This window comes from Cydia amplana, chromosome 11, assembly GCF_948474715.1.
Source record: "Cydia amplana chromosome 11, ilCydAmpl1.1, whole genome shotgun sequence".
Classification (NCBI taxonomy): Eukaryota; Metazoa; Arthropoda; class Insecta; order Lepidoptera; family Tortricidae; genus Cydia; species Cydia amplana.
In genome coordinates this window covers 10,617,470-10,630,190 of record NC_086079.1, presented here as the reverse complement: position 1 = coordinate 10,630,190, position 12,721 = coordinate 10,617,470, and the positions used below count along the sequence as shown (strand labels likewise).

Genomic DNA, 12,721 nt, shown 5'->3' with positions numbered 1-12,721 from the left:
TTTTATCACGCATCGATGTTCTAATTTAGTTAACATTGTCAATTCGCACATGATGTTCATGTTTGTTCAGCAATTGCAGAAAAACAAAAGACCATCTCGGTTCGAATTATACTTTTTTTTAATGTCAATGAATAAACCTTAGCGGCCAGTAACGAAAGAAATTTTAGAAGAGGTCGTAAGATAGCAATACCGAGAATATTTTGAACGCCCCTCGTAAGTATGTCTTTATAATGCAAGTAAGTACAGCGTTCTTCGTTGTCTAAAATATCGGTTCTCAAAAATGTTGGTTTGGCACCGACTTCAAAAACCAAGTAATTACCCGGATGATTATTAATTTTCTTATTATTAGGTATTAATTACTTTTTGGCAAAAAATTGCTTTACGCCGTGGGATAGGGACTGGACACGTAAAGGGGTGCCATATAAAAATTATTTTGTACTTTTCAGTGGGTTGGTTTTTTGAAGGCGGTTCCCTTTTTTTTAAAAAGATATTATATTAAGTTATTTTATTTTGGTTTTATTTTTGTTTATTTTTAATTTTTTAATTATTTTTTTATTTATTTTATTTTATTCAAAAGCATAGAATGATTAACGAGGTCGAATATTCTTACCCTAAGGACTCTTGCAACTCCTGGGAGCCTTATGCGTCGATCTAAATATTTGAAATGTATTACGACGACAATTGGCTATTGTTGTTTAATGTTTATACACTTAAGGATATGGGTAAACAAACTTTTGAGAAGCGCCAACCGCAATAGAAATCACCAGTAAGTTACACATGACGCCAATAGGAGTTGCAACAGTATTTGGGCTACAAAGAGCATTAATTAACGTAATAATTAACGTAGGGAAGGGGCTGACAACTTTTTTAAACATAATATTTCATAAAATGGGCAACATAATATGGCGCTTTTAAAATCTAACCACAAACAATGAGCTCCAACATTATTTTTTCATAAGGCCGCTAAAATAAAACACGTGGTTATGATAGAAACATTATCACTGAAACCCATCCCATTAGCTAATTGCTAACTTATCTCCAGAATGCATTTTTTCCACTGATTCGTGCAGCAGGTAAACATTTCGCGCACAGGGGAAATGTATGCCATTTCACAAAGCCAATGGAATGGAAAATAACTCTATTTCCGCCACAAAGTGTGAAAGCGTCGATATATGGAGTTCAGAGCATGTAAAATCGAATTGAGTTGTACATTATTCTAATCATACAATGAAAATGCGCTGGTAAACTTTGAAGCCAAAAAGTGAAGTTTAAAAAATACTAACGCAACAGTTTGAAGATGTGTTGTAATAAGTTTATTTTACCATCGCGATTGTAAAAACTTAAGGTTATTACTTATACTTTGTCCTTTCTATTCCCGAAAGTTATAAGTATTTAAGCAATAGTCCTGTTTTAGTTTTAGCTACTTAGCTAGGTATTATAAAACAACCTGGTGGAGAAAAAATACAAGTTTTTTTTCTGGATATTATTATTTTTATTTTTATTTAAGTATACCCAACGTCGAAATTTCTTACTACTTAGCACTTTTATTTTAAAATGTTAATAGAACAACAAGTTTTAGTTACACAATCGAAGGGATTCGATTATCTTCAACGTACACTAAATGTTGAAGTTATCATCAAATATCTATAATTATACTAACATTTTAAGCAAAAATGACGAAACATTGAGAAACTGCCTATACCAATTAAAATACGGCTTATTTTATATTACTGGGCTATAACCGCGAAAATCGAAGTTCGACAATTGCGGACACTTTTCTCCCTGTAGACCCCCTGTTCTTTGTTTTCTTGTCCTTCTTCTAATGATAACAAAGCTTGATTGACAGGTTGAAGATAAACACAATATTAATGGCGCCACCATAGATTGCGTAATTATTTTACCCCCAACCTGAGCTGAGTCACTCCATTATTTACGAGAAGAGAGTGATCGATAAGCAACCAGTAAATTTTATGTCAAATTGAAACGCATCAGGCTTTCACATGACACGCATGCTTTAGCATAAACACTCTCACATTTTTTGTGCAAAATTATTTAAGAATCAAAAAGCAACCCAACGCAACCCTGTTGACTTCTGCGTAGTTTTGGTGTGTCGGTATTTTTATGGGTATGTGGATAATAACTGTACGGTATAATAAAATTAATAGACAACTAACTTCAACGACTTCAAAGAATGGTCCATGCTATAGGTAGGTAAGTAATTAAGATTATTTCTGCTGTAAGTTGTGTTCATTAGATTCAGTGTCGGGTCAAGAATAATAGAATAGGTACCTACCATGTATATTCGATTGTTGTATTGCATACACATATAATGACCAAGGGCAGCTTTATTGTGCACAGTGCGATCGGATATTTAAAGCGAAGTTCGGTTTTGCGAGCCATATACGTGCTCATCAGAGAAAAGTGTAAGGGTCGCCGTTGTCGGATACGGCATGGAGGACTATATGCATTCGAAAAATGCAGACTTGATTCGGTCAAATTATGTTTTTTGAAAAACAAATTATCCACATTGAAACTAGTACAGTATGATATAAAATAAAATACCTCCGGGTAACCATCTACTGGGACACCTATTTCATGCAAAAAGGGGGGGGGGGGTTGCATCAGGGAGAGAGAAGGTTTTCATTATTGTGCGGTATCATATCGGTGTAAGGTATCATACTACATTCGTTTCAAGCTGGATATGTTTGCTTATGCTGATTAGTTTGCCTTCCCATACAATCATATATTAGAACATAACTTGACCGAAGCAACTGTGGAGTGCGGCCAGCTAAGCCTATTCTACTTTTTACGCGACCCAAACTCCTGAATCAAGATAGGTAATTTGCCATCGATCCGTTTTTCTCTTTATTCTCCAAAACAAATATCTTCTTCCATTCCATCTTCAACGTAGATTTATCTAAATCTTATGAAAGAAAATACAGAACGAATCACAATTTGACGATCCATTACTTTATCGTTGATACTTGAAAAGACCTCACGCGGCGCGGTAGCGAATCTGGCACAACCGCGGATTGAAACGCAAACCCACCTGTCCACGGCATGGTGTTTTCGAATTCCCCGTCGAGTTGATTCGCCTCGTACCGAAGTCGAATCGCTGCGAATATCGCGCGAATGCAGCCGAAAGGCGATCTTTACTCGCTCGCTCCAGCCCGTTCTCGTAGTCTTCACTTCAGTCCGGAGGTGTCCGCGGGCGGGGCGGCACGTACGGCGTGCGTGGTCGTCGCGCCACTCGACATTGCATTGTTTTTACTATGCACATCATTGTTTAAAACAGTTCTTATCTAATCAATACGATTCAGGAGTGATATAACACGGCCTACGCTTCGTTTAAAGCGAGATAACGACAAGTGTTCGAACAAATCAGTGACAATAAAGCGTTTTATCTACAGCTACTTGCTGGTGGCTTATTGACAAGTGAAATTCAAAATCGGCCCATTCATAGGACCGATCGGTCCGAGAGTTTGTTATTGGATTTTTACTCGTGTAAGTGATCTTTGTGGTGAAGCAAAGGATGCAAATCAATAATCGAGTGGATTCCCAGCTGCGAACCGAGAGCTCGTGCTGTGCGGTTTAATACTCAGTTGCATATTGATTGCCACTGGATCTGGATATTGTCGACAAAATACCTACGTAAGTTTTCTCATAAGAAATTGCTTTTCTAATCTACTGTGAACCTTATCAGCAGCACACAAGAACTACCTATCAAGAAACGTCCCAATGTAGAAACGTTGCACAATTCCTTATCTGACCTAATCTATTACGTGTAACAGGTCCGGCGTGACATTTGATATGAAGCGCAATGCGAGAGAACAAAGGAGACACATCCATCCTGGGGTTATATTTTATGTAAACAAAAGGAACTGAAATTTTGCACCTACATTACATACGTACCTGCATCAGCATTTAGATCAACAAACTGCCTGATGCCTCCAACAGAACCCATGATTCAACAACTGAAAACTTCGCTGGCCAATTACAGTTCTGTCAAACCGTTGTTGACGAACATAAAAACTAGATAGGCTGGGATGGGACCTAGTGACCCTACCTATCTACAGACCCAATGTCAATGCAGAAAAAACCAAGCGTGTTAGGTATATGGCTGATTGCCAGTTACTTACACTGTAATTTGTTCAAATCGAATGATAACCTGACATGGGATGACAGTACAAGAGTTCTGAATTTGAAATTTCTGAAAAGAGTTCTGAAATGAGTCAAGAATTTGAAACATGGGCGCCAATATTTTGTTGTGGTGTCAAGACCAAAATTTGTGTCACTACCACTTGAAACACAATCGCTTTGAAGAATGAAAACAAATCGGCACAACAAATAACACGTTGTAAGCCAATCAGCATTCAATGGCCACACTAATCCTTGGCAGTGTCCTCACAAGGGATTAGCTTAATTGATAGCTGATTGACCTGCATTCGCTGACAGAATTTCTACTGAACTTTTCAAGAACAAAATTGTGAAATTTCAAAATAAATATTATAAAAAATTAGGACAATTTTACACAATCACAGTATCTCTGCCATAAGGCTTTCCAAAAACCATCCAAGTTTTGAGCAATTTCTTTAACAACGACGAAATGGCTGGATAGTGCGTCCTAACTAGGACCTACCTATCAACACAATATCTAGATGTATAGCAAGTTTACGTTGAAAAGATCAATTAAACAGCGAGACGTCCAGAAAAGAATAGAATTCGCTTGTTTTGAAGTAAGCCAACCCTTATTTCAAGTCAGGTCAGAACAGTAGCAATCGCGGGATTACCTGCGCGGACGACCTCGGACCGCTTTTGTAACTCCAACAATGGCAGTGGAACTGGGAACGCAGGTATAAATTGCAGATTGCACGCCATTATCCATCTCATGTGTTTTGATACAGATCTTTTGTGCAGCCACCGTAACGTTTTGAGGGAGATCAAGATACAAGAGGTTCATACCTACGCCACGATAGAAGACACGTACTGATCATTCGTTTCCGAAACCTAGGGAAGAATTTGAACAAATTGTAAAATAAGTGTTTAAAATTCAAGGAGGTCACTTATTGGCTCGAGATAATTAAAAATATTGATATTATTACTTAATAAGAACATGGCAATCGTATTGGTAACTATTAAGCTCGATTATACTACGTACATAATCCATCACATTGGCCTTTGCGTCTATTGCAAACGATTTATGGTGCAAATCGGAGAGACAATGACCTCTCCAAACTTAACACCGCCTGGGACGGAATTAAGGAAACGCAGGGATGCCCAGCACCTGCATTACCCTCTCGGCTTCACTGTCTTAACCCACAGGAAAGGCGAGCCAATACGTGTGGAGGCAGGTCGGCTGCAGGAATCTGCCGCTTATTTCAGGTTGGACCCTACTCGCGCCTTACGGTAACTCCATTCCGGGATTTAATTTCGGAGTTCTCCAAGATGGATTGCAAGCCAATGCTAAGAGGTCCATCTCCCCTGTGACGAAACAGCTTTTTGCTTCGTTTGTGGACTTAGTCGCCTCGTAAGACACCCTTAACCCATGTGAGGGTTGGCGCTATTCTAAAGCCGGCCACCACACGGCAAACTACTACATAATAATGCAGTAGAAAATAATTACGTCTCAACCTCGGCGTATTAAAAAAATCCTTTTCTTAAAATCTGGTTGCGCAGCTGCGTATCTCAAAGGGCATGCAATTCAAACAACCAGTTTTAAACCTGGCCACCATATTCTGGCCGGTAAACACCTTTACTCATTGTGATTTTGTAAAGAAACCTCTGATGTACTTATATTACTTGAAGTATACTCATTACTGGAGTTTGTACTTTAAAACTAGAAAAATGTAACGAAGAAATAAAATCGAAACATACTATACACGATAAGATGATACCCCACCACCTCTGCATCTCTGTTACTAACTCAAATGCGAAAAGAAAGCAGTAGGTGTCAATAACTATGATTGTATGATGTTGACTAGCAATAAATTATCGCTCTTACTTGCCAGGCGATTACTTTCTTCGCTCTATCTGAGAATCATACGCGATAGGCGCTCCAACGCTTCATTGTTTTTTTTTTTCTGCGATCTATCAGATCATAGCAGCTACACTTTCTATACGAAGTACTCGTAAGTAGTATGAAAACTTACTTATTCATATCCATTTGTGGCTGAAGTTGATACTCGTCTTCTAAATGCAATAGATATTGGATACCAATATTACGAATATTGCCAATTGAAGCAATATTCTAGGAACACGAACTCCTCGTGCGGCTCCCTGAGTTTCTCAGTAATATGTACTCAAACAACTGTGTCATATCAATATAATCTAGCTATGTTGTGCCACCTTTTCTTTATTCTATATCGAGCGAGATCGCCATCTGGTCTGGCTCAGAGTTGATTAACTTTGTCTGGAACTTCTGCGCGGTTTAAATATAGTGATGATCCGTTTATCCTGTCTCCGATATGGTCACCCGTCAATCATGATATATCTCCTCGATGTCAGTTCGTACATTCCCTTTATTCACAGACGGCTAAAGCTCACAATGGCTTCGGCTGTACCTTATGATTGCGATTGCCTAATAAAATAAATTATCCGGTGTTGCTCAACGATTGTAAAGAAGTCGTTGACATTTCCTTCTTAAACCCTTAGGTTGATTTGATTATGAAACTAGACGTGAGCTAAGTAAATTGTGTACAATGCTTTTAACTTATCAACTGGATAATATTAGTTAACCGAGGTAATGCAAACATAAACTAAACACTTTTTTCTGCACAAAATTAGCTAAAAACTAAATTCTAAATTAAAATTCAACGAAAAATACCTATCTTTACAATTTAGTTTAGACGTACATTCCTACTTTATCTTTGTTAGAAAGACGTCTGTTTTCATTTACAACCACATTGATCATCCATCACATTCCTTATTCCTGATTCATCCCTTTGCCGTGTCGGTCGTCAGAAATATAAAATTCTACGTGATTCATCGAGGTTGACTCTTGACAAATGAGACGCATATGTTACGTTTTGAGCGTAAATAATGCGCTTTAGCATGAGCTCCGTGAGGTCAGTTTTAAAATAGAAGAGGATAATTCATTACTTGTTATACCTTAAATTATAAAGGCCTAATTATTTACCTAATTCTACCTATACATATAATAAAGTTCATTGCGTTTTAGTTTTGACGTAGGTAGGTTTATATCACCAAAAATATGGCATCGCTTGTGTTATGATGCTAATTTAATAGTCATTACCTATAACTAACTAATCTTGGTATCATAGCCGGTATCATACCAAGTACCACGGCATTCGTGGTTTCATGCTCATTAATTCGGTCGAACACCGCAAGGTTTACGTTATCGCTAACCTTAATCTAAATCTAAAATAACCCACTTCCATGTCGACGAAACAGTTTTTGTTTCGGCTAATTTATTAGTATTACACTATGCGATTTAAGTTTATGCGCCGCGGCAATCTTCGGCTATGAATAACAACCACAGGACTAGCCTTACGGGCAATAAGAATGGAGCATGAATGGAGCCAGTACAGCGGTGTGAAAACGCTGCAACGCGATTGGTTGATGAGTACGCATCACGCGCGCGCGGCCGCGCGATTGGTCGCAACTAGTTGCGTTAGACTACACGATTGGCTCGAATTCGTGAGTGACACCGCTGAACTAGTACCATTTTTAGTGCACGTAAGGCCAGTCCTGAGATATAAGTCAATGCAACCATGCCAGGCGAAATCGTAAATATTTGCAAGACCGTATGCACTCTATGCAGTACATCTGTACATTACCAGTATTAGTTGTTTATAAATATAGTTAACCACTTATATTTATTTATTGAAAACAACAGAGCTGTGGTTTGTTTAGAAATATTGAGGTTAATGAAAGCTCGATATAGAATCTTGTGTGGCTCGAGAATTTCACAGACATGTGTTTAGATGTGTTATGTTACAATTGGACATTATTTATTGTCACGATCTAAATCGAATACTTATCTATCAGTATCAACAGATAGTCTGTGCGGAAAGAGAAGAGATGTTTGGGGCCCAATACTTTCCACGACCAGGGTTGGGCAAAATACTGGCTTCCACGTATTTGAAATACAAATTACAAAATACATTTTTAAAAGTATTTGAAATACAAAATACAAACTACTTTGGTGACGGGTATTTGAAATACAAAATACAAATTACAGTGTTTAAAATAATGTATTTCAATTACAAAATATACCTTTATTTTTTTTTGTTTAGCATTTAGTTTTAACGTTAACGAATATCCTTTCATATAAACTTATAGGGTCATTGCGCTAGTTTTCGTCCAGCTCTAGTTTACGTCCACTTGACGAAATTTGAATATATACCTACATTCCTGCACAAATTTGGACTGATTTCAATCCTTATGTCTAAGGCGTCTAAGCAATATATCTGTCTACATATAACAATGATATTTCGCAAAAAGGAAGCGCTGGTGGCCTAGCGGTAAGAGCGTACGACTTGCAATCCGGAGGTCGCGAGTTCGAACCCCGGCTCGAACCAATGAGTTTTTCGGAACTATGTACGAAATATCATTTGATATTTACCAGTCGCTTTTCGGTGAAGGAAAACATCGTGAGGAAACCGGACTAATTCCAATTACGGCCCTAGTTTACCCTCTGGATTGGAAGGTCAGATGGCAGTCGCTATCGTAAAAACTAGTGTCAACGCCAATTACTGGGATTAGTTTCCAAGCGGACCCCAGGCTCCCATGAGCCGTGGCAAAATGCCGGGACAACGCGAGGAAGATGAAGATTTCGCAAAAAGTAGTAAATAAAAAATGAAATATATATTTGATAATCCGTCAAGTCGTCGAAAACTAGTGCATGGACGGAAACTACTGCAATGACCCTATCCCCTAGATTTAAACGAAAAGTTCCACGCAGAAGTTGACCTAATATAGATCCAGTATCCAGCCAATGAAAATTGTATCTCGGCTGGATCAGAGGTTCGCGGTCGGCTCACAGCTTGTGCGAGAGATTAGACATTTTAGGATTATAGAATTTAATAAAATGTATTTATAGAAATGTATTTTGAATAGTGATGGGCAGGACATCAATTTAAAATGAGTTTGTATGAGTACCTCTTTTTCAAAAATGAGGTGTTACAATGTCTTACTTCAAATGAGGTGAGGTACTGGCATATTTTCATATTTTCAGCATCAGCATCGGCTATTTTCTCCAATAAGTTCAGAGCTTATCGGAGTTATCGGCAACAAAAACTAGTTAAACCGAATTTTTAGTCAGACACAACTTGTCAGTCAGTAAGAACCAGGAAAGTTATACTCATCCCATTCTTTTGGGTGCTAGTACTAGAAAAGATAGAGTTATAGACAGTATGATATATATGATTCTCTCTGTTTGGTATGAGACAGTCCTGGGCCAAACCATATAATATAATTATACTCCTATTATCCTTTACACATAAATATTTAATTTGAATGCAATTCTCGAGGTGAAGAAAAGAACTTGAACAACAGAAGACAGATCAATTTAAGAACTAAGAATCAAACCAAGGACCTAGTGACCCACATCCTACATAGAAACTTTGATGCTTTTATGAAACTTGTTCTAATTTAGCTGTTTTATGGATTGTTCAATTCAATTTAAATCCTTGCTACTTGATATTATTTACAGTTGAATGATAATATATTTCAATAAGAATAGTAGCCTTAAAACTACACGACTGTTTTTTACCAAAGTAAGGAGAACAAATTCCATATTTTCTTCTAATTAGATATCATTATAGATAAAAATAACTAACTTACCACTTCAGATCATTTAACAGTAATGTGATACTAAATAAAAGCACATTAACATTCGCGCCATAACTCCAAACTCATACTTTTCTTTGTTCCGTCACTGTCACTACTGTCAGTGTCAGCTGCCTATGAATTGCGTTTCATTTCGCACTATTTCTTGCGAATTCAGTCTTACTTTTATCATGTTGATTGTTGAGATTGTCGAGTGAAGAAATAGAATAACAGGAAATTTGCATTCCATAGATAATTACTATAAAACAGTCTATGAAAATTGGCTTTTATGTGTCCGCACCTGCTGATTCGATCGGAGAATTTCATCAGATTGGCGAAAAATTGTCGTGTCTGTAGGGCTATTATGGCCGGCTCTTTATCATTTGTCACCATGGCTGTCACGTTCTAACAAATAGGTAAGTGCGAAAGTGACGCATAGCATGACAAGTGATAAAAATGCGACCATGATACGCCGCCTGGATACCACTTATTTCAACGTTGTTTACGAAGAACGGTAACAAAAAGTAATACAAATTCAAATCATTACGTAAAGTACATGTTTATTACACTTAGTAAATTATACTTACTATTTAATTACTATACTGACGTAAATTGTCACATTTTGTGTAAACCACCGACCGTATTCACCGTATTATATTGCAATAATTTAAATAATATTTTGTTCAGTAATCCTCTACTGTTTCTAAGCATGCTTCGTAAATGCTCACGTCACATGCTCAGTCAGAGGCGAACCACGTTGGACGTCTTGCCGCCCTGTCATACTTACGTACGAATTTACAAGTGCGACAGAGAAGCAACACGTCGAACTTCGTTCTGATGACTTAGATTTCCCGCGCCATTGGGCCATTTTGACTTTTAGTTTTTAGGGTTCCGTAGCCAAATGGCAAAAAACGGAACCCTTATAGATTCGTCATGTCTGTCTGTCTGTCTGTCCGTCTGTCCGTCTGTCCGTCTGTCTGTCCGTCCGTATGTCACAGCCACTTTTCTCCGAAACTATAAGAACTATACTGTTGAAACTTGGTAAGTAGATGTATTCTGTGAACCGCATTAAGATTTTCACACAAAAATAAAAAAAAAACAATAAATTTTTGGGGTTCCCCATACTTCGAACTGAAACTCAAAAATTTTTTTTTCATCAAACCCATACGTGTGGGGTATCTATGGATAGGTCTTCAAAAATGATATTGAGGTTTCTAATATCTTTTTTTTCTAAACTGAATAGTTTGCGCGAGAGACACTTCCAAAGTGGTAAAATGTGTGTCCCCCCCCCTGTAACTTCTAAAATAAGAGAATGATAAAACTAAAAAAAATATATGATGTACATTACCATGTAAACTTCCACCGAAAATTAGTATGAACGAGATCTAGTAAGTAGTTTTTTTTTATACGTCATAAATCGCCTAAATACGGAACCCTTCATGGGCGAGTCCGACTCGCACTTGGCCGCTTTTTGTGAGTTAGGATTAAAAAGGCGTAAGATGTATGAAAGCGTGCAGCACTTATTAGCACTTACGCTTGTTGTCTTTCGTGTTTAATTTTTAACGTATTTTCGGTGGTGATATTGAAGTGTCTGTCTCACTCCCTCTTTTGGTATTTCTAATTCATTGTGTTTCATTTTGAAAGGATTTTTGAAGAATTTGAAGTGTTCATGTCAATGTCACAGTGACGCGGTGAATGGTACAAACTCAACGCATTTCTCGGTGGACCTTTTGCCATTGCAATAAGGTTTGTAGTTCGGCAGTTGACAGTGTGGACGGTTACTCGTTTCTTAATTTGAGTGTCAGTGAGCCGGCGAGCACCTAGCGGCTCGCGCCTCGCGCGAGAGTTGGTTGTGAAGGGCGTGTAAGCTATGAGGCCCGCGAGTGAATTTGAAAGGAGAGTTTTTTGAAATTTGAAGTGTGTGAATGATTTGTGTGGCAAGAGGTGTATGTGATGCGCGCGAGTAAATGAGTTAAATGAATGGAGGAGTGAAGTAAGACATTTTTGCGGTGTGAAGTACTGCGACAATTTAACATAATGAGCGGTACAAAAGAGGTGCCTCGCGAGTGAGCGACTCAACACTAATTTTGAAGCTTGAAGTATTTGAAATACAAAATACTAAATACATGTGAGTGCAGTATTTGAAATACCAAATACAAAATACTTTTGAGGTAGTATTTGAAATACAAATACAAAATACTAATTTGTATTTCAAATACGTATTTCAAATACATGTAATTGAAATACTGCCCAACCCTGTCCACGACCATTCTCTTTCCGAACAGACTCTAACTGAACGATCGAGATATAAAACGTATCCTCCAAAATTATGTATGCTTAATTACCTAAGCAATTTCTTTTGAAATGTGAACAAATGTAAAAAGAATTTGTATTGAAGTTAGCATAGGGAAAAATATTTAATATTCAAAAAGGATATTCATTCATTCGCAATAACTGTAATTTGTCTGAAAGCTTTGCTTTGTAAATTTTTTTTTATGAAAAACAGAACGTGATATCAAATCAGAGAAAAAGCTTTTACGTAGGTATATTGTACAGGCGAGCGCTTTAACTACAGCTAATAGTAGGTATATAGGCTCGTATCCTCTGTATCGTTTGTTGTTGCGAGCTGATTTGGAAAACCAATGAATAACGAAACAGACGCTAATAGTTTTATCAAATATTCAGCTAAACTCAACGCCTTGGCTTTATACGTATTACGCAGTTGCTAACAGATCCGCTAAATATTTACTTCACCACTACAATAACGGTTAACACCTCGGAGAGATAAATCATAAATCTTCACACAACACAGCAATCCACAGAAAACAGTCGATTTTGACTCTTTCCACAAAATAGGCGTTTGATAACTGCTTGAAAACCCAAAAGCGTTAGGAAATAAAGTCAAGCATTCAATTACTGTAAAATAGCGGTT

At 37.5% G+C, this 12,721-nt stretch overlaps 1 protein-coding gene across 1 annotated transcript in view; it reads left to right on the top strand.

The window, feature by feature from the left end:
- Window positions 1-3,188: 3,188 nt before the first annotated feature.
- Window positions 3,189-12,721, top strand: part of LOC134652483 (ADP-ribosylation factor-like protein 4C) — a 79,478-nt gene continuing 69,945 nt past the window's right edge. Inside the window, exon 1 of the mRNA XM_063507676.1 lies at window positions 3,189-3,651. The gene's annotated coding sequence lies outside the window, so the exon portion shown is untranslated. The remainder of the gene's footprint in view (window positions 3,652-12,721) is intronic.